This window comes from Carcharhinus amblyrhynchos, chromosome 31 (genome assembly GCF_965287045.1).
Source record: "Carcharhinus amblyrhynchos chromosome 31, sCarAmb.v2.hapA, whole genome shotgun sequence".
Taxonomy (NCBI): domain Eukaryota; kingdom Metazoa; phylum Chordata; class Chondrichthyes; order Carcharhiniformes; family Carcharhinidae; genus Carcharhinus; species Carcharhinus amblyrhynchos.
Genome location: NC_137354.1, coordinates 25,704,105 through 25,731,609, shown reverse-complemented (window position 1 = coordinate 25,731,609; position 27,505 = coordinate 25,704,105). Strand labels below are relative to the sequence as shown.

The following is a 27,505-nucleotide window of genomic DNA, read 5'->3' as shown; positions in this document are numbered from 1 at the left end:
CCCTTCTTCTGACCCACTGGTTCCGCGTATAAAGTTGTGTCTACTTTAGCATCGATGACATCTCCCAATAGGTCTATTCCCAAACCATACCCTTCACCCGTTAAACATAACCAAATCTGCATTAGTTCCTCTTGACCCCCAATCTCCAATATTCACTTAACACTGCAGTTTCAGTTCCCCCAGTTAAACCTATTAATTGTATAGTTGGGTAGACTACAAGGGTAAATCTGTTTTATATATACAGTTGCTCCGGTGTCTGCCAACACAATGCAATGCTGACCCCTACTGTTGCTTCTACATACAGGCGAGTATCTCAAGCTGCAGTCCCCAGGACAGCGAATTGTCATTTTTGCCCCAACAACATTTGCAAATCACCTGTGACATCTGTTTGCGGTGATTGCTGCATAGAGGCTGAATCTTGGTTAGGAGCCTTAGAAGATGATTTCCCCCCTGGGACGCTGCCTTCGTTGCCCCAAACCCCCTTTCAACCTGAAATCTTTTATTTCATGACCAGTTTTATGGTAGTTACAGTATTTATTACTCTTTAGATTTGCCTCGACAATCTTTGGCATGATTCTTCCCACATACAAAACATGTTCCTTTGACTTTGGATTGTGGTTTTCTAACTGAGCTGGGGTGATATTTCTATTAGCGAACTTCCACTCTTACATCCCAATTCACAATTTCCCGGGTTTTTTTCCCACCGGAACATCCAGTTCTATAATTCCCGTCAGCACTGCACTGAATCCTTCTTTAAATAAACCCTTCATCATCCCTACCTGGACCATCTATTCCTCCAGTGCCGACCTATGCCCTAACTCTGCAGTCCCCAGTCTTCTGCTGTTTTTTGGGGCCTTGGTTAACAAGGGTTATCTTTATCCGATTGGCATTTCCTCTACATCCTTTTGAATCTTTCATATTTTTGCTGGTCAGTGTAACTGATGTACTCTATTTTTTGCCTTGTAAGGCATCAGGCATCCTATACCACAATGATCCAGCAAACTTTACTTTCACCAGTAACCTTCCATCATCTAAAGTTAGATTCTGAAATTCCCTTAGTTCTCCATAGTTTCCCAAAAAGCTGATTTTTTTATGGTTACAGTGTAATGGATCTAATTTATCCAAAAGCTTCCTAGCCACGGACAGTGACATTTTACAATACTGGACCCTCCTTCCCCATTGGTTCTTATTTTGGTTTGAGGCGGTGCCAGTGGAGTGGTTGGGGTAGGCACATTATAGAGAGGGGATTATTGCCACCCTGAGCTATATCCCCTCATGAACTTTCCAAATCCTCTCCCTTTTTCTCCCACCTCAGGGACTGGTGACCTGGACACCAATCTCCCCAGGGGTGTATTAATCCTTTCTCCCTGTGTTGTTCCTTCCCTGTGGAAAAGGCTTCTCATCCTAGTTGCTAACATGACGGTTGTAATTTCTGGCTCATCTTTCAACTGTCTTTTCCACCATGACTTCTGCTCAATGTCAGTTGTATCTGAATCATAACCATTTACTACAATTCTCTTTACTGATTTTCCATTCTCTGTCACTACTGTTTGTATCAAACTGTCATCCAAACCCCATACAAGCTTTTTTATATCTTGACCAGTCATCGCCATCGCTTGGCCTTCAAAACCCTCTCAATAAGGACCTGTTTGACATTACAAAGAACAACAACACAGCACGGGAAACAGGCCCTTCGGCCCAACGAGCCCGCGCCGCCGTCCCATTCACGTTCTTGTGCAGTTGCTATCCTCTACACTCAAGTCTCTCCCCAAAGACTTTGAGCGTCCTGTTGACCAACAGACTCTTGTGTGGTTCCTATCACAAGACAGCATTTGTTGAACGGCTCTTTGCTCTGCTAACCAGGTTGATCCATGAGTTCGTCCCTGGTCCCCTGTTTTAAGCGCAACACAACTTCTAACATCTTTGGCTATCGCCCCCAACACCGATTCAAGAATCCATCATTGATTCCCTGGATTAACTGCAATTCCTCTACACAGTCATACCGTATTCACATGCCGTGCACTGGACCAAATCACTCAGCTTAAGGCTTCTGCAGCCTGATGCCGAACCCATCTAACTTCTCAGTGATAATCAAAACACACTCATCCAGGCCAGGAGGCACATCTTGTCATCGGATTCCTGTGACCAATCCTGCTCGAATATGCCAGTTGAAGTGGAAGCTTTTCTCTCAGATGCTAAATATTAAGCGGAACAGCAAAATACAAAGATTTGCGAAAGACAGAATTCTGGTTAAAGATGTTCTTTATTGACCACCAGGTACTTGGAGAAAGGCATCTGGACAAACCAATTCCTTCCGATATTTTTCAACTGAGAAGTGATTATTCATTTTGAAACTTCAATTCTCCCACCTATCCTAACATCCTAACTGGATGATCCAATCATATTGGCACATATTAATTACCTTGGCCAATCACAACTTACCTTCCAGCAGAATTAGGAATTATTTAGTCTATCGGATCCGGAAGTCCTGACCCACTGTTATGAAGCAGCCCCACTTAGGGTTCAAATGTTACTTTCCCACGGTAAGCCCAGAGTTCAAAGGGTCAACTTTCCACTGTTTCATTTTGCTTTGCTATCAGTAAGAGTTGAATATTTTATACACATTGTGAATACTTTGATTCATTTTCTGAAGTTTGAGAACTTCCATTCTGTATAACTTTCTTTCTGACAACATAACTCTCTCTACTCTTTTCTGATGGCTTATTGTTCCCATAACTTGTGGCCTGTCTGGTTGAACTTGCTTTTCATTATGCTTCATGGCAGCTTACATTTTGGCCAAGGTGTGCAATACATTCAATAAGACTTGTTTATATCTAAAATACGTATTTAATTTCTATAGCAGTAGTTATGTCTGTGTCTTTGTGTGTCTAGTAACATTTTATAAATTAAATATAAGGAACATTGTTGTCCGTCTTCAAAGTTAATTTTTCCTGTTTAGTATTTTTATTACTTTTTAAATCCCATGGTTTTCTGACTTTCTCTAACATGGCTCATTGAATCTCTACTAAATTCGCACTGCTTCTTCCTGACTAACCTAACATTTCAGCAGCGATGGTGAGGCAAGTTTTTTTTTCCAGATTTGTGCCCCTGATTCAACTAAATGAAAATCCACTGGAAGAAATTAATCATTGCAACTAAATTGGGTTCAGTGTCCCTTGAAACAGAGCTCAAAACACAGATGGAAAATGCCGCCAATATCCTCGAACAACTCGAAACAGGCGGGTATGACACCATGAAGCTGACATTCAGGAACAATCTGCTAGTTTATAATGTCTGTATTCCCAGAACCAAACTTGTTGGCTAATCAATGGTGGCAACACATAGCAACCTTGAATTTAATTTCACTTAGTTTCATCTGTTGGCTCGCCATGGGTCTATCCTGATAGAAAATCAATGATGAATTAAGAATTCCAACAAAGCCAGAGCTAAGACTTGTGGTGGGAATTATCATATAAATACAACTTTGGAGAATTAGATGCCCACAGGATGGAACACTTTCGCATATATAATTGCTTCCTGTGTGGCGAGATCGTTATAGCAGATTTTGAAGCTTCAGCTCAAGGACGCTGGAAAAAAGTTAAGGCTCCAAACATCGACTAATGAAAAGGATAGCTGGAAAGACGAGTGAAATAGCAACACATCATGTGAGCTGGCATCCATTGTGACAATCAGCAATGACTGATCTTGGGAAAAAGGTGTCAAAGTTGCAACCAACAATGTCACTTGACAGCGTCAAATTCACAGATTGTGGTAGGATCTGCCTCTCAAATATTGGTCTTGACAGATACCAGCAAAAGTGCAATAATTGAAGATAGCTTTGCTAAATTCATTGTTTCTCCCTCGTGTAATGCCTCTCATAGGTGGAAGGAAGTATTCACAACCGGCAGATACATCATAAATTGTTGTGTCCAGAATGAAACACATCACTCCAGCCTACATCTAACAAGTCATCAATAATGTTTTAACCTGATACATTTTTACCATTTATCTCTGCTTTTCTCCAATGTATATTCATTTGGCTCTTCTTTATGAACAGTTCCAAATGTTTCACCAATCTGTATCGTCAATCTCCTGCATCAAACCCCACTCACTGTTTATCACTTCTGCAATATTGATGTCATAACAAAACGGTCCTTTCCCATTATCCTGTGATTTCTGTTTCAGAAACAGAATCTGCCCTTGAATCGATAATTACATTTTCCATGGAAATTCTGCAATATTGCTCTTGATTGAACAACTTTTCAAAGACCATGCACATAATATGAACATCTAAAGTGGATGAACTTGCAGCGTGGATCAGTACCTGGGACTTTGATGTTGTGGCCATTTCTGAGACATGGATAGAGCAGGGTCAGGAATGGATGTTGCAGGTTCCGGGGTACAAATGCTTTAGTCGGAGTAGAGAAGAAGGTAGAAGGGGGGGTGGGGTAGCATTGCTAGTCAAGGACTGTATCACAGTGTCGGAGAGAAAGTTTGATGAGGACTTGTCAGTTGAGGTAGTATGGGCGGAGATTAGAAATAGGAGAGGAGAGGTCACCCTGTTGGGAGTCTTTTATAGACCTCCTAAAAGTTCTAGAGAGGTTGAGGAAAGGATTGCGGAGACAATCCTGGTTAGGAGTGAAAGTAATAGGGTAATTGTTATGGGGGACTTTAACTTTACGAATATTGATTGGAGTTGCTATAGTTCTAGCTCGCTAGAGGGGTCAGTGTTTGTACAAAGCGTGCAGGAAGGTTTTTTGTCTCAGTATGTAGACAGGCCAACTAGAGGTGAGGCTATATTGGATTTGGTGCTGGGAAATGAGCCAGACCAGGTCTGGAAGTGTCTGTTGTGATCCTCCTCATCCGAGCAGATCCTGTGTATACGGAGGGCTTGTCCGTAGGGGATGGTTCTTTAACATGTTTAGGGTGGAAGCTGGAGAAGTGGAGCATTGTGTGGTTATCCGTGTGGTAGTGAGGTGCTGAGGTGACCGTCCTTAATGAAGATGTGTGTGTCCAAGAATGCAATCGATTCTGGAGAATAGTCCATGGGAGTCTGATGGTGGGATGGAACTTGTTGATGTAATTGTTCACCATGAGTCCAAAGGAAGAAAATGTCATCAATGTATCTAGGGTATAGCATCGGTTGAAAGTCCTGTGCAGTGAAGAGGACTTGTTCGAAGCTGTGCATAAAGATATTGGCATATTGAGGTGTGAAATTAGTCCTCATGGCTGTTCCGTGTGTCTGCATAAAGAATTGTAGACATTGTGGTCCAGGATAAAGCAGATGAGTTGTAAAATTGCATCTGGAAATTGGCAGTTGCAGCAATGCCATCGTCGTGGGGGATGTTGGTGTACAGTGCCGAGACATCATTGTGATGAGGAGTGCTCTTGGTTCAACTGCTCCATGTGTGCTGATTTTCTGTAGGAAGTCTGTGGTGTCATGACAGAAGCTGGGGTTCTTTGTACAATGGGTTTCAGGATGCCCCCGACGTAGCTGGAGAGGTTCTCACATAGGGTCCTATTGCCTGATACAATGGGATGGCCAGGTGTGTTGGCCTTGAGTATCTTCAGGAAGTGCAGTAGAGATCTCCAACGTGGGGAGTACGTGGGGTGAGAGCACGGAGGGTGCTCTGAAGGTCCGGATCAAAGGTCTTCAGTCTGTTGAGTTGAAGGGTGTGTTCTTTGGTCACATCCTCAGATCCGACCAAAGCCTTCATCACCTGATGAAGGAGCAACGCTTTGAAAGCTAGTGGCTTTTGCTACCAAATAAACCTGTTGGACTTTAACCTGGTGTTGTGAGACTTCTTACTGTGACACAACCCTGCTACAGCAACCTCTGCAAGACATGCCGGATCATCAACATGGATGCCATCATCTCATGTGACAACACCATCCACCAGGTACATGGCACATTCTCTTGTGACTCGGCCAACATTGTCTACCTGATACGCTGCAGGAAAGGATGTCCCAAGGCATGGTACATTGGGGAGACCATGCAGACGCTACGACAACGAATGAATGGACCCTGCTCAACAATCATCAGGCAGAACACTTCAGCAGTTACAGGCATTCAGCTTCTGATCTTCAGGTAAGCGATCTCCAAGATGGTCTTCATGACACAGGACCGTGCAGAATTGCTGAGCAGAAACTGATAGCCAAGTTCCGACTTTAACCTGGGGGTGTCAGTATCTGGGGTCAATGTCTGGAGGGGGGGGGTTAAAGTCTGGGGTTCAGTGGCTGAGGGTGAGTGTCGGGGGGTGAATATCTCAGGATTAGTGCCTGGGGGTCAGTGTTTGGGGGGGGGGGGGGTGGGTCAGTGTCTGGAGGATGGCCTCAACCGGGATCTTGGGTTCATGTCACACTATCTGTAACCCCCATGACTTGTCTGGGCTTGCAATATCTCACTAACTGCCCTGGCTGGAGACAATACACATCTCTTTAACCTGTGCTTAACCCTCTCTCCACTCACATTGTCTGTACCTTTAAGACTTGATTACCTGTAAAGACTCGCATTCCAACCATTATTTTGTAAATTGAGTTTGTGTCTTTACATGCCCTGTTTGTGAACACAAGTCCTCACTCACGTAAGAAGGAGCTTGGGGCTCCGAAAGCTAGTGCTGCCAAATAAACCTGTTGGTCTTTAACCTGATGTTGTGAGACTTCTTACTATATTAGTTTAAACCATCCCCAATCGCTCTTGCAAACAGTCCCCCAAGGACATCAGTGCCAGTCCTGACCAGGTGTAACCCATCCAATCTGTACAAGTCCCACCTCCCATACAACCAGTCCTAATGCCCCAGGAACCTGAAATTTGCCCCCCACCCCCCCGACACCATTTCTTCAGCCATGTATTCATCCGATATATCCTGTCATTTCTACTCTGACTAGCACGTGTCACCGGTAGTCTGGGTGTCAGTGTCTGGGGCCAGTGTCTGGGAGTTAGTGTGTCCCACTAGGGAGGTCAGTGCCGGCGGGGGGGGGGCGGTCAGTGTCTGGGAGGTCAGTGTCTGTGAGTCAGTGTCTGGTGGGTCAATGTCTGGGGTGTCAGTATCTGGGGTCAGTGTCTGGAGGGTGATTGTGTCTTGGGGAGGGTTCAGTGTCTCTGGGGGCAGAGGGGGTGGTCAGTGTCTGGAGTCAGTGTTTGGGCTCAGTGTCTCGGAGTCAGTGTCAGGGGAGGGGGGTCAGTATCTGGGATCAATGTCTGGGGTCTGTGAGTAGGATTCAGTGTCTGGGGGAGTTAGTGTCTGGGGGTCAGGGGTTAGTGTTTTGGGGGTCAGTGTCTGGGGAATCAGGGGGTCAGTGTTTTGAGGGTTAGTGTCTGGGGAATCAGTGGGTCAGTGTTTTGAGGGTTCAGGGGGTCAGTGTTTTGGGGGTTCAGGGGGTCAGTGTTTTGGGGGTAGTTTCTGGGGGTTCAGGGGGTCAGGGTTTTGGGGGTTAGTGTCTGGGGGTTCAGGGGGTCAGTGTTTTGAGGGCTAGTGTCTGGGGGTTCAGGGGGTCAGGGTTTTGGGGTTAGTGTCTGGGGGTTCAGGGTTTTGGGGTTAGTGTCTGGGGGTTCAGGGGTTTTGGGGTTAGTATCTGGGGGTTCAGGGGGTCAGGGTTTTGGGGGTTAGTGTCTGGGGGTTCAGGGGGTCAGTGTTTTGAGGGTTAGTGTTTGGGGGTTCAGGGGGTCGATGTTGGGGGTTCAGGGGTGTCAGTGTTTTGGGGGTCAGTGTTTTGGGAGTTCAGGGGGTCAGTGTTTTGAGGGCTAGTGTCTGGGGGTTCAGGGGGTCAGGGTTTTGGGGTTAGTGTCTGGGGGTTCAGGGGTTTTGGGGTTAGTATCTGGGGGTTCAGGGGATCAGTGTTTTGGGGGTTAGTGTCTGGGGATTCAGGGGGTCAGAGTTTTGGGGGTTCAGGGTTTTGGGGTTAGTATCTGGGGGGGAGGGTCAATGAAGGTCCACTTCCCGGAGCGAACCTGCTGCTGATTCCTGAATGGCTGCAGGAGGGGCTGACACTCTGATTGGCTGTGACGGCCTGGGGCTCGGAGGAGCCGAGCTGTGATTGGCTCTGGACTGGGAGGACCTGGGCTGTGATTGGCTCGAGGTTGGGCGGGGCCGAGCTGTGATTGGTTCTGGACTGGGAAGACCTGGGCTGTGATTGGCCTGGGGTTGGGCGAAGCCGAGCTGTGATTGGTCCGGGGCTGTGATTGGCTCGGGGCCCGGGGCTGTTGAGAGAGAAAGTGGGGAATCGCCCTTCGAGTCGGAGCCGAATCTGAGAGAGAGACAGAGAGTAAACCCGGTAAGGGGGGCTGGGTAAACCGGGTAAACCCGGGCCGGGGGCCTGAGGACCGGGGACCGGGATAAACCCCATAAACCCGGGCCGGGGGACTGGGATCCGGGATAAACTGGGGCCAGGGAAACCGGGGCCTAGTAGTCCCGGGGAGGCCGGAGCCGAGGGCGGGGTGGCAGATCGAACCGAGCCGGGAAGCAGAGTGACCGGGCCCCAGGCTCAGGCTGCGGCCCTGGGTGGGGAAACAGCCCCCCTGGCGGAGCCACTCACTGTCAATGACTAATAACTAGTTACCGGGTTAGTCACACTAACTAGTGACTGCTTACTGAGTTGGTCACATCAGTTACTGGGTTAGTTAAGCTAAGTGGCTGCTTACTGGGTTACTCACGCTAACTAGTTACTGGGATAGTCGCAGGTTACAGCCATTAATTACACTATTATAAGGTCATGTGTCGCTAATTTAATTGAGTTTTTTGAGGCGACAAAAATGATTGAGGGAAGGGCGGTGGATGTTGTCTACATGGACTTTGGGATCAATGCTGGGAGCTCTGTTTGTGATGTATTTAAATGACTTGGAAGAAAATCTGCTGGTCTGATTAGCAAGTTTGTGGATGATACTAAGATTGGTGGAGTTGTGGATAGTGCTGAAGATTATCAGAGAATACAGCAGGATACGGATAGGCTGGAAAATTGGGCAGAGAAATGACAGATGGAATTTATTCTGGACAAATGTAAGATGATGCATTTTGGTAAATCCAATTCAGGTGAGAGCTATAAAATAAATGGCAGAACCTTCAGGAGCATAGAGACGCAGATCTGGGAATACAGGTTCACAGATTCTTATTAGTAGCAGCAAGTTGGTGAAGAAAGCATAAAGGGTGCTTGCTCCCATCAGATTGGGCACAGTACGAAAGTTGGCATGTTATGTCACAGTTATATAAAATGTTGGTTAGGCCACACTTGGGACACTGTGTGCTGTTCTGGTCACCACACTGCAGAAGAACATGGAAGCTTTGGAGAGAGCACAGAAAAGGTTTACCAGGATGTTGCCTGGTATGGAGGTTATTCTCTATAAGGAGAGATTGAGTAAAATGGGATTGTTCTCCCTGAAAAGATGGGGGCTGAGAGGGTGACCTGATTGAAGTTTATAAAATTGAGGGGTATGGATAGGGTGAACAGTTGAAGCTTTTTCCCAGGGCAGAAATGACAAATGTAAGGGGGTACAAGTTCAAGATAAGAGAGGAAATGTTCAGAAGAGGTGTGCTGGGGAGGGTGGTGTGTTTTGAGGCAGGTACTTTAGTGACATTTAAGACTTATCTGAATAGACACATGAACAGACGGGGAATAGAGGGCTATAAGCAGTTAGTTTAGATAGGACAATGTGATCGGTGCAGGCTTACAGGGCTGAAGGGCCTGGTCCTGTCCTGTACTGTTCTTAGTCCTTTGTTGCAAGCTTGACACATAGTTACAAATAGCTAAGGTTCACACTTATTAATGTCACATTAGAGACTTGCATTAACACTGCAATTAAGTTACTGTGCAAATCCCCGAGTTGCCACACTCTGGCACCTGTTCGGGTACACTGGCCATACTAAATTCTCCCTCAATGCACCTAACCAGCATGTCTTTGGACTGTGGGAAGAAACCGGAGCATCCAGAAGAAACGCATGCAGACACGGGGAGAATGTACAAATTGAACCCAGGCCCCTGATTGCACTGACCACTGTGTCAACCATAGTGACTGTGACAAGTCTCAGGGGATTAATTGGTCATCTGGGTGATCCTACAAGATTAGTAGTTTGTTTAACTGGTTATAGCATTATTAACAATGTCAGACATTCCAACTCTTCCCTCCTCTTTCTGAAGTTTGGCCCCAGGCTACTGAGGGTTACCCTGAGACCAGAGTCTAGGCGCTGGCTGAGCTTAGTTCAACCTCCTAGTTTAAGGAAATTGGAACAAACTTGAGTGGTGGCTTTATTGGCATTGCACTAACGTGTGTCTACAGCATTTGGACACATTAGTAAAGGCTGCTTTGTAAGGTGGTGGGAATCTGGGCATTGCTTCCTATTTTGTAAATGAGCTTGTGGAGATGACCATCCCCCAATATGGCAGAGTCTTCAGTCCCCCTCAGTGTTGAATAGACTGTTTTCTGATCTCACCTGGTGAAGATTGCAACACCATTATTCAATGTTGTTTGATTTATTATTATCATGTGTTGGTATGCAGTGGAAAGCATTGTTTCTTGCGCACCATTACAGTCAAAGCATACCATTCATAGAGTACAATGGAGAGAAAAGGAGAGGGTGCAGAATATAGTCATATGTTACAGGCATTGCTAGAGTGTAGAGAAAGATCAACTTAATATAAGAGAGGCCCATTCAGGGGAAAAAGTTGCCCTTGGGTCAGTGGTACGTAATCTCAGACTTTTGTATCTTTTTCCCGACAGAAGAAGGTGGAAGAGAGTATGTCCAGGATGCGCTTGGGTCCTTGATTATACTGGCTGGAAGTGTAGACGGAGCCAATGAATTGGAGGCTGGTTTGCGTGATGGACTGGGTTACATTCAATGTCTTAGTTCACAACAAATTACTCTCAAATCGACAGACCTTTGTTATGCAGACAAACACAGTTGTCATGTTGTACAGCACAAGATTGCACAGTACTGGTTAGAGACCAGTTAAGCTGCTTTTGTTAAGTACAAGGGAGCCCTCTCCATTATTCAGAGATCATGGTTGATGCTTGCCCCTTACTTGGAGACTGTGTTTCCCAGTACTAAACCTCCCCCCAGTCAGGGGAAACATCCTTCATGCATCTGCCCTGTCGAGCCTGTCAGTTTTGTATGTTTGAATGGGATTGCCTCATTTTTCTAAACTCCAGAGACTAAAGACCTACTTTATTAAATCTTTCCTTGTGGAACAATCCCTCCAACCCAGGAATTAACTTACTGTACTTTTGTTGCTCTCCCTGTATGGGAAAGGAGACAAACTGCACACAGTACTCCAGGGTGTGGTCTCACTAAGACGCTGTATGATTTTTGTAAGCCACCTTTTCTCCTGCACTGAAATCTTGTTTTAATAAAGGTCAACATACTGTTTGCAGCTTTAATTGCTACGTGTAACTACATGTCATCTTTCAGTGACTCACAGACAAGGACATTGAAATTCAACACTTCTCAGCCACTCGAACCATTGAAGAAATATTCTGTATTTCTGCCTTTCCTACCAAAGTGGCTAACCTTTAGTAACTTTCAAAAGGAATTATAGAGGATGACTACTTGGGTCTATGGTATTTGGCAAACAGAAGGGAGATTCTTTGGCTGAATGTGAGAAACTGATTCTCTCAACAGATCAAAGGGATACCTCCTCATAGATTCAAGCTCTGAGTCAAATTTTTCGTGGAGCCTCACTCAGAATCATAGAACCCTACAGTGCAGAAAGAGGCCCTTCGGCCCATCGAGTCTGCACCGAACACAATCCCACCCAGGCCCTACCGCCGTATCCCTACATGTTATACCTACTAATCCCTCTAACCTACGCATCCCTGGACACTAGGGGCAATTTCTTAGCATGGCTAATCAACCTAACCCGCACATCTTTGGATTGTGGGAGGAAACCGGAGCACCCGGAGGAAACCCACGCAGACACGAGGAGAATGTGCAAACTCCACACAGACAGTGACCTGAGTCGGGAATGGAACCCAGGACCCTGGAGCTGTGAAGCAGCAGTGCTAACCACTGTGTGCTACCGTGCTGCCCTATTACCTATTACTTCAGGAACAAACCCGGCATATCTTTTTCCTGCATGCCTGCTAAGTGGGCATCCACATTGTTCACGAAAGGGAATTGGATAAATAATTGAAAGGAGATATTTTCAGGGCTGTGGTGTAAGAGCAGGAGAGTGGGCACTGTTTGAAATGCTCAGCTGGCATAGTAGGTTGAATGGCCTCCTGTGCTGAATTATTCTATGGACCTACTTCAGTCACTGAAGAGGCAGGGGTGTCAGTTAACATCTTGTCTGGATCACCACCTCGGCTCAACTCACTGATAGCAGTGAAGAGGGTGTGCATCATGGCAGTGCCGGGAGACTGGTACCACTGCAGTCACGCAGTTATGGTGCATATGCCAACCATAAGCCATGATATGGTCTGGTTTGGAAGGTATTAGCTGTTAGGAGAGACTTGGTTTGTTTTCAGTTGAACGTTGGCGGCTGAGGGACTGAGCCTGATAGAAATTTACCAAATTTTGATTGGCATAGATAGTCAGAATCTTTTTCTCAGGGTAGAAATCTCAATTACTCAGGGACATTGGTTTAAGGTAAAAGGAATGTTTAAAGGAGATCTGAGAGGCAAGTACCTGGAATATGTTGCCAGGGAAGTGGTAGAAGGAGAAGCAATAGCAACTTTTAAGAGGCATTTTGACATACATGAATAGAGATGGAATAGAGAGGTACAGAATGTGTAGCAGCAAAAGAACCCCTTTCTAACTAAAGTTGGCACAAGCTTGGTGGGCCAAAGAGCAATCTCCTGTACTCTATTGCTCTTTGCTCAGAGTCTGGACAGTGTGTGACGTGGAGTGATGGTGCCCCAATGTACCCGGTGCCTTGTCCTGCTGGGTGATGATAATGGTTGTTCAGAAATTCAAACTCATGTCAGATATGGATAAGCACATGAATAGGTAGGGAACAGAGGGATACGGACTGCATAGAGGCAAAAAGTTTTACTTTAGGAAGGTGTCCTGTGTTGGCACAGGTTTGGTGGGTCAAAGGGCCTGTTCTTTATAGCTTGCTGCATTGCCTAAAATTGGAAAAGCATCAACCGGTTTTGAACGTTTTCCGAAGCCCCTTCTCTCGTAATGCTCAACGCTCCTAGTGATACAGAGTCAGCTTTCCAGACTACTCCAACCCAGACGGAGCTGGATAACACCCATCTCTGACTATACACCCCACACTAGTGGGGTGTGCAGAAGGACCTGTAGTGCAGAAGGGCCAAAGTTGGCCCATTGAGTCTGCACTGACTCTGTTAGAAGGTCAACCCCCCTCCCTGTCCTGTAACCCCATGCACTTAGCCCACTAATTCTCAAGTACTTGAACTGGCTGTGATGCCGTGCTGTTACTGAAACTCCTGTGAGTGCTGTGTTCAGACTGTGGACCACACCATCACCATAACTTTACAGGCATGTTCCCTGAAATATTTAAAAACTATAATGTGGTGGTTGGTATTTAAATATTTGGCTGTCTGCAGATTTATATCTGTATGTCACAAGAAAGAGATGGGCCATGCAAGCCAGCAATGTGCCAGGTGTATTGTGTGCTGTCACTATGGAGGAAGTTTGGGAGATCTTTCCAGTGACCGTTCCCTTTCCATCTGTCTGTGTTAGTGCATGAGTTGGGGGGCCTCATTGATGGAATTGTGATGCCCCTCCATGTTTGGTATCTTAGCAGCGCTCTGTCCAGAATCAACGGACTAACTGGGCACAAGGCCGGAGAGTGTCTAGCCTGCATTTCGATTTGATTTATTATTGTCACAGTGAAAAGTATTGTTTTCTGCGCGCTAGACAGACAAAACATACCGTTCATAGGGAAGGAAGGGAGAGAGTGCAGAATATAGTATTACAGTCATAGCTAGGATGTAGAGAAAGATCAACTCAATGCAAGTTAAAGCCATTCAGAAGTCTGATGGTAGCAGGGAAGAAACTGTTCCTAAGTTGCTTTGTGCATAATGTCAGACTTTTGTATGTTTTTCCCAACCAAAGAAAGTATGTCCAGAGTGCATGGGGTCCTTGATTATAGTGGCTGCTTTTGAGGCAGCAGGAAGTGTAGACAATGTCAGTGGATGGGAGGCTGGTTTGCACGATAGACTGGGCTTTGTTCATGACCCTCTGTAGCTTATTAGGGCCTTGAATAAAGCAGGAACTATGCAAGCTATGATACAACTGCAAAGAATGCTTTCTATGATGCATCTGTAGAAGTTGCTGAGAGTTGTAGTAAACGTGCCAAATTTCCTTAGCCTCTTGTGAAAGTAGAAGCCTTGGTGGGCTTTCTTAACAATAGTTTCCACATGGAGGAACCAGGACAGGATCTGGACACCTAAACACCTGAAGCTCTTGGCAATTTGTACTTCATCCCTACTGATGCAGACGGGCGTAATATCCACTATGCTTCCTGAAGTTGATGACTATCTCCTTAGTTTTGTTGACCTTGAGGGATAGATTATTGTTGCACCAGATTCTCCGTCTCTTTCCTGTACTGCATCTTGTCATTGTTTGAAATCCAACCCACAATGATGGTGTCATCAGCCAACCTGGAAATCGAGCTGGTGGGGAATTTGGCCACACAGTCATCTGTGTATAAGGAGTATAGAAAAGGGCTGAGGACACAGTCTTGTGGGGCATGGGTGTTGAGGATGATTGTGGAGGAGATGTTGTTGCCTATCCTCAAAAATTGTGGTCTGTGGCTTCGGAATTCTAGAATCCAGGAGCTGAAACTTGGGCCCCGGAATTTGGGGATGAGTTTCATCGGATTAATGTTATTAAAGGCTGAGCTGTAGTCCATGAATAGGAATCTGACAGCTGTCCTTGTTATTGAGATGTTCTAGGGTTGAGTGTGAGGCCAGGGATATGGTGTCTGCTGTGGACCTGTTGTGACTAGAAGCAAACAGTAGTGGATCAAGGGAGTCTAGGAGGCCGGAATTGATTTGCGCCATGACTAACCTTTCGAAGCACTTCATAATGAAGTAGTGTGAACTATGAACAATTGAATATTTGAAATGTGTCCCAATCAAAACCATCTCCAAGACCAATGATCCTCACAAAATCTGAAATGAGGCTATTCAAGCACAGAATGTTCTCGCCATCTGTTTTCAGCTCATACTGCACCCAATGTGATAAATCCATATTCCAGCACGCGCGCGCACACAAAAACAACACCCCCGCCCCCCGCATCATCTCATTAGATTGTTGACCTGACTGAGGTTTGTTTCAGAGTTTTGACCTGTGCCTGCTGAAAATTGCAGCATGGTTGTACATAGGCAGCTTGGTGGCACAGTAGTTAGCACTGCTGTCTCAGTGCCAGGGACCGAGGTTTGATTCCTGCCTTAGGTTACTGTCTGTGTGGAGTTTGCATGTGTTCTGTATCTGCGTGGAAGTTTTTTTTTCGGGTGCTGTGGTTTCCTCCCACAGCCCAAAAAACTTGCTGGTTCGGTACATTGGCACGTTAAATTAAATTCTCCCTCGGTGTATGTGAACAGGTGCCAGAGTGCAGCAATTATTTTCAGTAACTTAGAACCATAGAAAATTACAGCGTGAAGCACACACACACACACACACACACACACACACACACACACACACACACACACACACACCCCCCCCCCCCCCCCCCATATTCCCTTTAAACTTTTCTCCTTTCACCCTTTGCCCTCTGGTTTTTTTCTCCCCTCGCCTCAGTGGAAAAAGCCTGCTTGCATTCACTCTATCTATACCCATCAAAATCTGATACACCTCTATCAAATCTCCCCTCATTCTTCTACGCTCCAGGGAATAAAGTCCTAACCTATTCAATCTCTCTCTGTAACTCAGCTTCTCAAGTCCCGGCAACATCCTTGGGAACCTTCTCTGCTCTCTTTCAATCTTTTTTTTACATCCTTCCTGTAACAAGGTGACCAGAACTGTACACAATACTCTAAATTCGGCCTCACCAATGCCTTATATAACCTTACCATAACACCAACTTTTATGCTCGATACTCAGATTTATAAAGTCCAATGTACCAAAAGCATTCTTTACGACCCTATCCATCTGTGACGTCACTTTTAGGGAATTCTGTACCTGTATTCCCAGATCCCTCTGTTCATCTGCACTGTTCAGAGTCCTACCATTTACCCTGTACATTCTACTTTGGTTTGTCCTTCCAAAGTGCAATACCTCACATTTGTCTACGTTAAATTCCATTTGCCATTTTTCAGCCCATTTTTCTAGTTAGAACATTACAGCGCAGTACAGGCCCTTCGGCCCTCGATGGTTCCACTGGTCAGCACAGTAATCTAATGACCCTCTAACCTAAACAGTTCCAATGTTATGTTATCCATATGTCTGTCCACTGACCATTTGAATGCCCTTAAAGTTGGCGAGTCCACAACTGCTGCAGACATAGAACATTACATTCCACGCCCTTACTACCTTCTGAGTAAAGAAACTACCTCTGACATCCATCCTATAATTACCATCCCTCAATTTAAAGCTGTGTGTTGACTATCCCTAATCAATTTATTCCTCTCTAGATGATTATAAATCCTATTCCTCATAATTCTTTCCAAAACTTTGCCCACAACAGAAGTAAGGCTCACTGGTCTATAATTCCCAAGATGGTCTCTACTCCCCTTCTTGAACAAGGGGACAACATTTGCTATCCTCCAGTCTTCTGGCACTGTACCTGAAGCCAATGACGACATGAAGATCAAAGCCAAAGGCTCTGTAATCTCCTGCCTAGCCTCCCAGAGAATCCTAGGATAAATCCCACCTGGCCCAGGGGACTTATCTATTTTCACACACAAGAATTGCTAACACCACCTCCTTCAGCACCTCAATCCCGTCTAGTCTAAAAGACTGTATCTCAGTATTCTCCTCGATTACATTGACTTTTTCCTGCGTGAATACTGACGAAAAATATTCATTTAGTGCCTCTCCTATCTCTTCAGGCTCCATGCACAACTTCCCACTATTGTCTCTGACTGGCCCTAATCTTATCCTAACCAATCTTTTATTCTTGACATACCTATAGAAAGCTTTAGGGTTCTCCTTGATCCTATCCGCCAAAGTCTTCTCATGTCCTCTTCTAGCTCTTCTTAACACTCTCTTTAGCTCCTTTCTGGCTAGTTTATAACTCTCCAGTGCCGTAACTGGGCCTTCATGTCTCATCTTTACATAAGCATCCTTCTTCCTCTTCACCAGAGATTCAACTTCCTTAGTACACCATGGTTCCCTCTCTCGACCACTTCCTCCCTGCCTATTTATCAAGGACTCGCAGTAGCTGCTCCTTGCACAAGCTCCACGTTTCAGTTGTTCCCAGCCCCTGCAGTTTCCTACTCCAACCTATGTATCCTAAAATCTCGCCTAATCGCCTCATAATTTCCTTTCCCCCCGCTATAACTTCTGCCCTTCGGTATATACTTTCCATCACTAAGGTAAACATAACCAAATTGTGGTCACTATCACGAAAGTGCTCACCTACCTCCAAGTCTAACACCTGGTCTGGTTCATTACCCAGTACCAAATCCAATGTAGCCTCACCTCTTGTTGGCCTAAGCTACATACTGTGTCAGGAAACCTTGCACACATTGGACAAAAACTGACCCCTCTGATGTGCTTGAACAATCGATATTTGTAAAGTTAAAGTCCCCCATAACAACTACCCTGTTACTTTTGCTCCTATCCAGGATCATTAGTTGGTCCAAATCCTGCTACAAGCTTTGAAAACCTTCCTCACTGTCCACTACACCTCCAATCTTTGTATCATCAGCAAATTTGCTGATCCAATTTACCACATTATCATCCAGACCATTGATATAGATGACAAACAACAATGGACCCAATACCGATCCTTGCGGCACTCCACTAGTCACAGGCCTCCACTCAGAGAAACAATCCTCCACAACCACTCTCTGGCTTCTTCCATTGAGCCGGTGTCTAATCCAATTTACTACCTCCCCATGTGTACCTTCATTGCAGTGTTAATGTAAACCTACTTGTGACACTAATAAATCAACAGCTGAAGATGCATTTTACCTCGTGCTTACAGACCACAGTGTTTCAGGCATGTTCATCTTGTCAGTCTGAGTTGAATTGAGAACCAAGTTCCATGTGACTCACTACTCCACCCAATGCCCGAGCTTAATTTTAACTCTGCTGACAATTGATTTGAAATTTTTATTGGATAGCCTGTGTGTGTCACATGTGCGACATTCTGCTTGGGAATGAAGTCCAAGAGAATGAGCAGTCATTTCCTATTAACTGAAGCACTGACTAAAGACATTAGGAGTATTAGTGGTGAACTGTGCCTTTGATTCAGAGATTGTGGACTTGATCACACACTTAGGTGGACACTCCCAGTATAATACCAGGGGAGTGCAGCTGTGCTCTCTTGTGAATGAGGCCTGATGTATCCTCTCAGGCAGGCAGCAGAGATTATTATGAGGAAGGGCAGGGATGTCCCACAGACATTTATAGCAGCTAATCTGGTCATGATCACGTGGCAGTGTTGGCTTGTTGTGTACAGATTGCTGGCTGCATTTCCTGCATTGCAAAGACATTGTCTTTAGAGAGTGTATTGATTCCCTTCGAGTGTTAAAAGAACGGGCTCAACAGCTGAGATATATTTTTAAAAAAAATCTTTGTCACACCCAGTTGTGTGCTCACTGTTTATAATTAGATTCATGCCTTGAAGGGAATCTTGAAGGGAATTGCTTGATAGAGCAGACGCAGCACGGTTTCATTAAAGGGAAGTCGTGTCTGACAAATTTACTGGAGTTCTATGAGGATGTGTCTAGGGCGGTGGATAGAGGAGAGCTGGTGGATGTGGTCTTTCTGGATTTTCAGAAGGCGTTTGACAAAGTACCTCACAAGAGGTTAATGCAGAAGGTCGAGGGACATGGAGTTAGGGGTAGGGTGTTAGCGTGGATAGAGGATTGGTTGTCAAATAGGAGGCAGAGAGTGGGGGTCAATGGGTGCTATTCGGATTGGCGGATGGTGACTAGTGGGGTGCCTCAGGGGTCGGTGCTGGGGCCTCAGCTTTTTACCCTATATATATAGATGATCTGGACGAGGGAACCGAGTGTAGGGTGTCGAAATTTGCTGATGACACCAAGATTGGGGGAACGGCAAATTGTGCGGAGGGTGTGGAGAGTCTGCAGAAGGATCTAGATAGGCTGGGCGAATGGGCCATGAAATGGAATTTAATGTTGGCAAGTGTGAGGTGGTCCACTTTGGTAGGAAGGACTATTACTTACGGGGCGAAAAACTGCAGCAGGCGACGGTGCAGAGGGACCTCGGGGTCCTTGTGCATGAGTCGCAAAAACCCAGCTTGCAGGTGCAGCACGTGGTCAGGAAGGCGAATGGGATGCTGGCCTTCATAGCGAGGGGGATTGAATATAAAAGTAGGGAGGTCTTGCTGCAGCTGTATAGGGCATTGGTGAGGCCGCAGCTGGAGTACTGTGTGCAGTTTTGGGCGCCGCACCTGCGCAAAGATATTTTGGCCTTGGAGTGCAGAGGAGGTTTACTAGGCTGATGCTGGAGTTGAGGGGGTTGAGCTATGAGGAGAGGCTGAATAAACTAGGCTTGTACTCGTTAGAGTTTAGAAGAATGAGGGGAGATCTCATTGAGACGTATAAGATGATGAATGGGATGGATAGGATAGAGGTGGAGAGACTCTTCCCGCTTAAAAAAGACAGTAGGACTGGGGGGCACAGCCTCAAGATAAAGGGGGGGTGGTTTAGAACGGAGTTGAGGAGGAACTTCTTCACTCAAAGGGTGGTGAATCTCTGGAATTCTCTGCTCGTTGAAGTGGCTGCCTCGCTAGATATTTTTAAGACACGGGTTGATGGGTTTTTGATAAGAGAGGGGAATAAGGGTTATGGGGAGAGGGCGGGAAAGTGGAACTGAGCCACGACAGATCAGCCATGATCTTATTGAATGGCGGGGCAGGCTCGAAGGGCTAGATGGCCTACTCCTGCTCCTATTTCTTATGTTCTCATATCTGGGGCATTAATTAAAGTATATGCAACTTCCTTTAACTTTTTAGCCTGACTTGAAATCTTTTGCTTTTAATTGTGATGTTTGCTATTGTTTTCCCTTACTGGATTGCTGGTGTCAAACCACCATCCCATCCTGTGGCATGCTGCCTCACAGGCCCAGGGACCTGGGTTCAATAACCAACTTGGGTCACTGTCTGTGTGGAGTTTGCACGTTCTCCCTGTGTCTGTGTGGGTTTCCTCTGGGTGCTCCGGTTTCCTCCCACAGTCTGAAAGACATGCTGCTTAGGTGTGTTGGCCATGCTAAATTTTCCCTCATTGTACAGGCGCTGGAGTGTGGCAACTAGGGGATTTTCACAGTAACTTCATCGCAGTGTTAATGTAACCCTACTTGTGACAAATAAATCTTACAACTTTATTTTTCAAATCACTGCTGTGCAGTGATGATTGGCAAGCTTTCTGAACAAAGAACAATACAGCCCAGGAACAGGCCCTTCGGTCCTCCAAACCTGCACCGATCGTGTTCCTAACTAGACCATCCATTTGTATCCCTCTATTCCCAGTCTGTTCCTGTGACTATCTAGATAAGTCTTAAATGATCCTAGTGTCCCCACCTGGACCATCTTGCTTGGTAGTGCATTCCAGGTCCCTACCACCCTCTGTATAAAATATGCCCCCCCCACATATCCGTATTGAAGCTTGCCTTGAACTTGTGACTCCTTGTGTTTGTAATTTCCGATCTGGGAAAAAGCTTCCACTATTCACCCTATCTATGCCTTTCATAATTTTATAAACTTCTATTAGGTCGCCCCTCAACCTCTGCCTTTCCAGGGAGAACTAACCCTAGTTTACTCAATCTCACCTCATTGCTAATATTCTCCATACCAGGCAATGTCCTGATAAACCTTTTCTGCACTCTCTCCAAAGCCTCCATGTCCTTCCAATAGTGTGGCAACCAGAACTGGACGCAGTATTCCAGATGTGGCCTAACCAATGTTCTATATAACTGCAACATCATATGCCAACTTTTATACTCTATGCCCCGCCCAATAAAGGCAAGTATGCCATCTGCTGACTTCATCACCTTTTCCACCTGTTGTTTGCCACCTTAAAGGATCTGTGGACTTGCACACCCAGATCCCTGTGTGTGCCTATACTCCTGATGGTTCTGCCATTTATTGTATGGCTCCCCTCTGCATTAGGTCTACCAAAATGCATCATTTCACATTTATCTGGATTAAATTCCATTTGCCATTTCTCTGCCCAGTTTTCCAGACTATCTATATCCTGCTGTATTCTCTGATAATGTTCACCACTATCTGCAACTCCAGCAATCTTTGTGTCATCCGCAAACTTACTAATCAGACCAGCTACATCATCTTCCAAATCATTTATATAACAAACAGCAGAGGTCCCAGTACAGAGCCCTGCGGAACACCATTAGTCACAGACCTCCAATCAGAAAAAGACCCCACCACTGCTACCCTCTGTCTTCTATGGCCAAGCCAGTTCTGAGTCCATCTTGCTAGTTCACCCTCAATCCCATGTGATTTAACCTTTTGCACCATGAGACACCTTATCAAATGCTTTACTAAAATCCATGTGGACAATATCCATGGCCTTCCCTCATCAATCATTTTTTTGTTGTCACCTCAAAAAACTCAACCAAATTTGTGAGGCATGACCTCCCTTGTACAAAACCATGATGTCTATCACTACTGAGACTCTTTTCCAACAATTTCCCATTAGAACGCCCACTAAGAACATAAGAACGTAAGAAATAGGAGCAGGAGTAGGCCATCCAACCCTTCGAGCCTGCCCCGCCATTCAATAAGATCATGGCTGATCTGTCGTGGCTCAATTCCACATTCCCGCCCTCTCCCCATAACCCTTAATCCCCTCGTTATCAAAAACCCATCAACCCGCGTCTTAAAAATATTTAGCAAGGCAGCCTCCACCACTTCAACGGGCAGAGAATTCCAGAGATTCACCACCCTTTGAGTGAAGAAGTTCCTCCTCAACTCCATTCTAAACCACCCCCCCTTTATCTTGAGGCTGTGCCCCCTTGTCCTACTGTCCTTTCTGAGCGGGAAGAGTCTCTATCCTATCCATCCCATTCATCATCATATATGTCTCAATGAGATCTCCCCTCATTCTTCTAAACTCTAACGAGTACAAGCCTCTCCTCATAGCTCAACCCCCTCAACTCCGGTATCAGCCTAATAAACCTCCTCTGCACTCCCTCCAAGGCCAAAATATCCTTGTGTAAGTGTGGCGACCAAAACTGCACACAGTACTCCAGCTGCGGCCTCACCAATGCCCTATACAGCTGCAGCAAGACCTCCCTATTTTTATATTCAATCCTCCTCGCTGTGAAGGTCAGCATCCCATTCGCCTTCCTGACCACCTGCTGCACCTGCAGGCTGGGTTTTTGCAACTCATGCACAAGGACCCCGAGGTCCCTCTGCACCGTCGCCTGCTGCAGTTTTTCGCCATGTAAGTCATAGTCCTTCCTACCATTATTCCTACCAAAGTGGACCACCTCGCACTTGCCAACATTAAATTCCATTTGCCGTTTCCTGGCCCATTTGCCCAGCCTATCTAGATCCTTCTGCAGACTCTCCACACCCTCCGCGCAATTTGCCGTTCCACCAACCTTGGTGTCATCAGCAAATTTCGACACCATACACTCGGTTCCCTCCTCCAGATCATCTATATAAATGGTAAATAGCTGAGGCCCCAGCACCGACCCCTGGGGCACTCCACTAGTCACTAACCGCCAATCCGAATAGCACCCATTAACCCCCACACTCTGCCTCCTATTTGACAACCAATCCTCTATCCACGCTAACACTCTACCCCCAACTCCATGCCCCCTTACCTTCTGCAATAACCTCTTGTGAGGTACCTTGTCAAACGCCCTCTGAAAATCAAGAAAGACCACATCCATCGGCTCTCCTCTATCCACCGCCCTAGACACATCCTCATAGAACTCCAATAAATTCGTCAGACATGACTTCCCCTTAATGAAACCGTGCTGCGTCTGCTCTATCAAGCAATTCCCCTCAAGATGCCTCGCTATTTCCTCCTTGATGACGGATTCTAACATTTTTCCTACAACAGACATTAAACTAACCGGCCTATAATTCCCTACCTTTTGCCTGCCACCCTTCTTAAACAACGGCGTAACATTAGCCACTTTCCAATCTTCCGGCACTTCCCCGGAATCCAGCGACGTTTGGAAAATAACCACCAAGGCATCCACTATCACCTCAGCCATTTCTTTCAGAACCCTCGGATGCATTCCATCTGGTCCTGGGGAGTTGTCCACAATCAGTCCCTCCAGTCTGTCGAGCACCGCCTCTCTAGTAACAATAATGTCATTGAGACCCTCCAGTCCTACCACCTTTCCATCGCTAACACCTGGCAATTTATTCATGTCTTCCTCCGTGAAGACCGAAACAAAAAAGTTATTCAAGACCTCAGCCATATCCCCATTCCCATCCCCTACCACTAAGTCCCCCCTCATCCTCTAAGGGTCCAACGTTCACCCTAGCCAGCCTCTTCCTTTTTATATATTTATAAAAACTCTTGCTATCCTTTTTTATGTTAAGCGCTAGCCCAGCTTCATAGTTTCTCCTACCCTTCTTTATCAACTTCTTTGTCAATCTTTATTGACATTTAAACCTCTCCCAATCCTCTTCTCGCCCACTACTCTTAGCTACTCTAAACGCCTCCGCTTTTAATTTAACACTTTCCTTCACCTCCTTCGTTATCCACGGCTTATTGCCTCCTCCTACGGTCCTTTTTAACCATCGGAATAAATTTCTGCTGGGCACCAAGAAAGATCTCCTTAAAGATCCTCCACTGCTCCTCAGCAGACCTATCTTCCAACGTGCTTCCCCAGTCAACATTCGCCAATTCTTCTCTCATCCTACCGTACTCCCCTCTGTTCAAAAGGGTAATCTTGGCTATAATCTTGGGCGGCATGGTAGCACAGTGATTAGCACTGCTGCTTCACAGCTCCAGGGTCCTGGGTTCGATTCCCGGCTCAGGTCACTGTCTGTGTGGAGTTTGCACATCCTCCTTGTGTCTGTGCGGGTTTCCTCTGGGTGCTCCGGTTTCAAGCCACCGTCCAAAGATGTGCAGGTTCGGTTGATTGGCCATGCTAAAATTTCCCCTTAGTGCCCTGGGATGTGTAGGTTAGAGGGATTAGTGGGTAAAACATGTAGGGATATGGGGGTAGAGCCTGGGTGGGCTTGTGGTTGGTGCAGACTCGATGGGCCGAAGGGCCTCTTTCTGCACTGTAGGGTTCTATGATTTTATGGTTTTATGATAAGCTTTCATCATGGTTTCAAAGTCTGGTGCCACCTCTCTAGTGCTCCCTGGGACTCTGGATGATCTGAACAGTTTCATTTCCAGGTTATTCATGAGCTTGTTGAATAGTGTTGACATAAAAGTTGATTAACTGGCCTAACTGACTCTCCTTTGGCAAACCATATCTAGTGAAAACATACTACTCTCCTAGCTGTAATTCAGGGAATAAGGTGGATATGTCCACCCTATTGGCCTAGTGGTATTATTGCTACACCATTAATTCAGAAACTCAGTTAATATTCTGGAGACCTGGGTTCAAATCCCACCAAGACAGATGGTGCAATATGAATCAATAAAAAATATCTGGAATTAAGAATCTATTGATGACCATGAAGCCATTGAGGATTGTCAGAAAAGCCCATCTGGTTCACTAATGTCCTTTTAGAGAAGGAAATCTGCCTTCCTTGGTCTGACTCCAAAGCCACAGCAATGTGGTTGATCCTCAACAGTCCTCAGGCAACTAAGGATGGGCAATAAGTGCTGGCTGGCCAGCAATGACCATGTCCCACGAATGAGTAAAAAAAAAATTGGTTCTCACTTTCTGTTCTACGCGGTTGATTAGAACCCTGGTAAAATGTTCTTCAGATGCTAGGATGGGGATTAACGGTGCTGGCTTTATTACAGTTTGCAGTTTCTCTATTACCTGACACAGGTGATAGGTTCTCGCATGGTTAGTGCCGCTGCCTCTCAGCACCAGGGTCTTAGGTTTGATTCCTGGCGTGGGTCACTGTCTGTGGAATTTTCACGTTTCCCCCATGTCTTCATAGGCTTCCTCCGGCTGCTCCAAATTCCTCCCACAGTCCGAAAGATGTGCTGGTTAGCACCTGTTCTCCCTCAGTGTACCCAAACAGGCACCAGAGAGTGGCAGTTTTCACAGTACCTTCTTTGCAGTGTTAATGTAAGCCTACTTATGAATTAATAAATAAATTAAACAAAACTTTTCGACAAAAGTGATTGCGTTCTTGTGGAGTCTCGGCCAGTAAAACCATCTTTGGATTTTATACTGGGTTTGCTTTATTCTGAGGTGTCCCCCTAATGGAACCTCGTGAGCTATCCTCAGAATCTCTTTCCTACATTCAGAAGGTAACACAATTTGGTGATCTTCTGCACTAATGTGGTGGTCACCACTTTCTCATTAATATGTTCTTCTGTACATAGTACCAATCGAATGCATTGAGCTTCCAGTGTTGAGTACGTGCTCTGATAGAGTTGTTTTAATTTTGAATAACTCTGCTGCGATTCAGTTTAACCTCTTTGAACTGAACACCTTGGTCTTGCTCCCATTCTACATCTGTCTCATTCTCAGTTACCTTGCTGAAGATGGTATTAGATAACCTGATCTCACTGGGCTTGCAACTCCTCCCTCTTTTGTCTTTGCTGATGAGCCTGTGATCACATTTCTGTGCAAACCAGAACGAGCCCATGTGATGGTCTGTCTGTCATTTCTTTGTGGCTAGATTTTCTACTGGCTGGTCGACTACAGTAGGCATTGCGACCATTTGTGATCCTGCTCTATTATTCCCTAGAATAAATTGAATGCCTGCAGTGTGTAGGGTTTTGACCACACCTACCACAACTATTTCCATCTTCAAGCTACTCTAAGTTTACTTTTAAAGGTATTTCTTTTGTTTTTCTGTAAATTAACATCTTATCCTGTAGTATCCCTTCTGGGCAACAGATATATTTATCCCACAAGGGACTCGCACCAGTAATATTTTAATATCTCTTTCCATTCCATCCTGACCACATGGGACTATTTTACCATTACGCAGTCTTTGAATACGTTCACCACCTGTTGGTCATTCGGCCTCTGTGCAGGTGGTGCACACAGTGGTGTCTCTTTTGTCTGCCCTTTCTCTTGGCGCATCAATGCGAACTAGCTTTTCTGCTTCCCAGTTTTTAAGTTCCCTTTGTCTTGTGAATGTTTGATAACCCCAATGGGAGACCCTTTAGTCTCCAGCGTAGTTCTCAGGTGTGGCCCAGTTGATTGCAGTGCCAGCTCCTGACTATCTTCATATTTCTCACCAGCAGACTCGGGCTTATTTTGAGGGGAAACCTCCTTTAGAGCTTCCTAACACTTCCTCTCTCACAGCTTCCCAGTTTCTTGTTTTGTCTGATTGAAAGGTAGGTCTGAAGAAAATCTTTGGTCTGTGAACCAGCTTGTAATCATCTGCAGGTTCTGCCGCTTGTCTGGCTGTTCTAAACTTTTTTTCCCTGACATGTTGTAATCGTGGTAGCAATGACACTCTTATCTGTATGAGTGGGGTCCAAATGTCTTGTGGTCATCTCATTTGTCTTTTTTTAAAAGCAGAATGAAATATATCAGCTTCCATTTTATTGAATTTTGGGATGACTTGTGCATATCTGAATATTTCCCCAGGGGTTTCCTGCTTAGAACCACGTTCTTCCTCATTCAGTTCTAGACTACTGCCATTTGTCACGTTTCAATTTGGTTCTCTTTCTCTCTCTCCCTCCCCCGTTCTTTCTTCTATTGCTAACATTGACATTTCCAATTCCGTTTGAACCTTTCTGCCCGTTCCCTCACTTTTTCCTCTGTCTTTCCTATATCTTTAACTAACTTAATTGCATGTAATTTCTACTTAAAGTTTAGCTAGTACAAGTTCTTCCGTTCTTGAAATATTGGGTCTGGCTAACTCCTCTTGTAGGTTTGAATGTGTTGCTAGCCTTTTAATTATCTCAGCTTTATCTACAAGGGCTAAGAAGGCTATGTCCAATTTATTTGCTAATTCCACCAATATAGTTTTTGGCACATTTTTTAAACTTGCTATAGTTTGTCTATTTTCATGTAAGACCTAACTACCTCAAGCCATTGTGGAGCCTTCTGTTTTAAGTAATATCTTCTCCCTCTGTTGATCCTTAGTATCATTAGGTTCAAAGTCAAAAATCTCCTATACTCAAGGAATTTAAACTTTTTAGAATCCTGGACAAGCCCCCAGTTTTCTGTGACAAACCTGGCTAATGTTATCTGTGAGCATGTCCCAATTTGGAAACACCGGCTCGTGGTGCTGTATGTTGTTGTTTACTGCAATGGTGTAAGGAGCCAAATGCAACACCCAATGAGAATAGTAACCAGCCCAGTCATAGTCTTCAGTAAGCGTTATACTG

The 27,505-nt window shown here is 45.4% G+C and overlaps 1 protein-coding gene across 1 annotated transcript in view; it reads left to right on the top strand.

The window, feature by feature from the left end:
• The first annotated feature begins 8,192 nt into the window (after positions 1 to 8,192).
• LOC145360576 (annexin A7-like) overlaps positions 8,193 to 27,505 on the top strand; it is an 86,447-nt gene continuing 67,134 nt past the window's right edge. The window contains exon 1 of the mRNA XM_080215903.1: positions 8,193 to 8,274. The gene's annotated coding sequence lies outside the window, so the exon portion shown is untranslated. The remainder of the gene's footprint in view (positions 8,275 to 27,505) is intronic.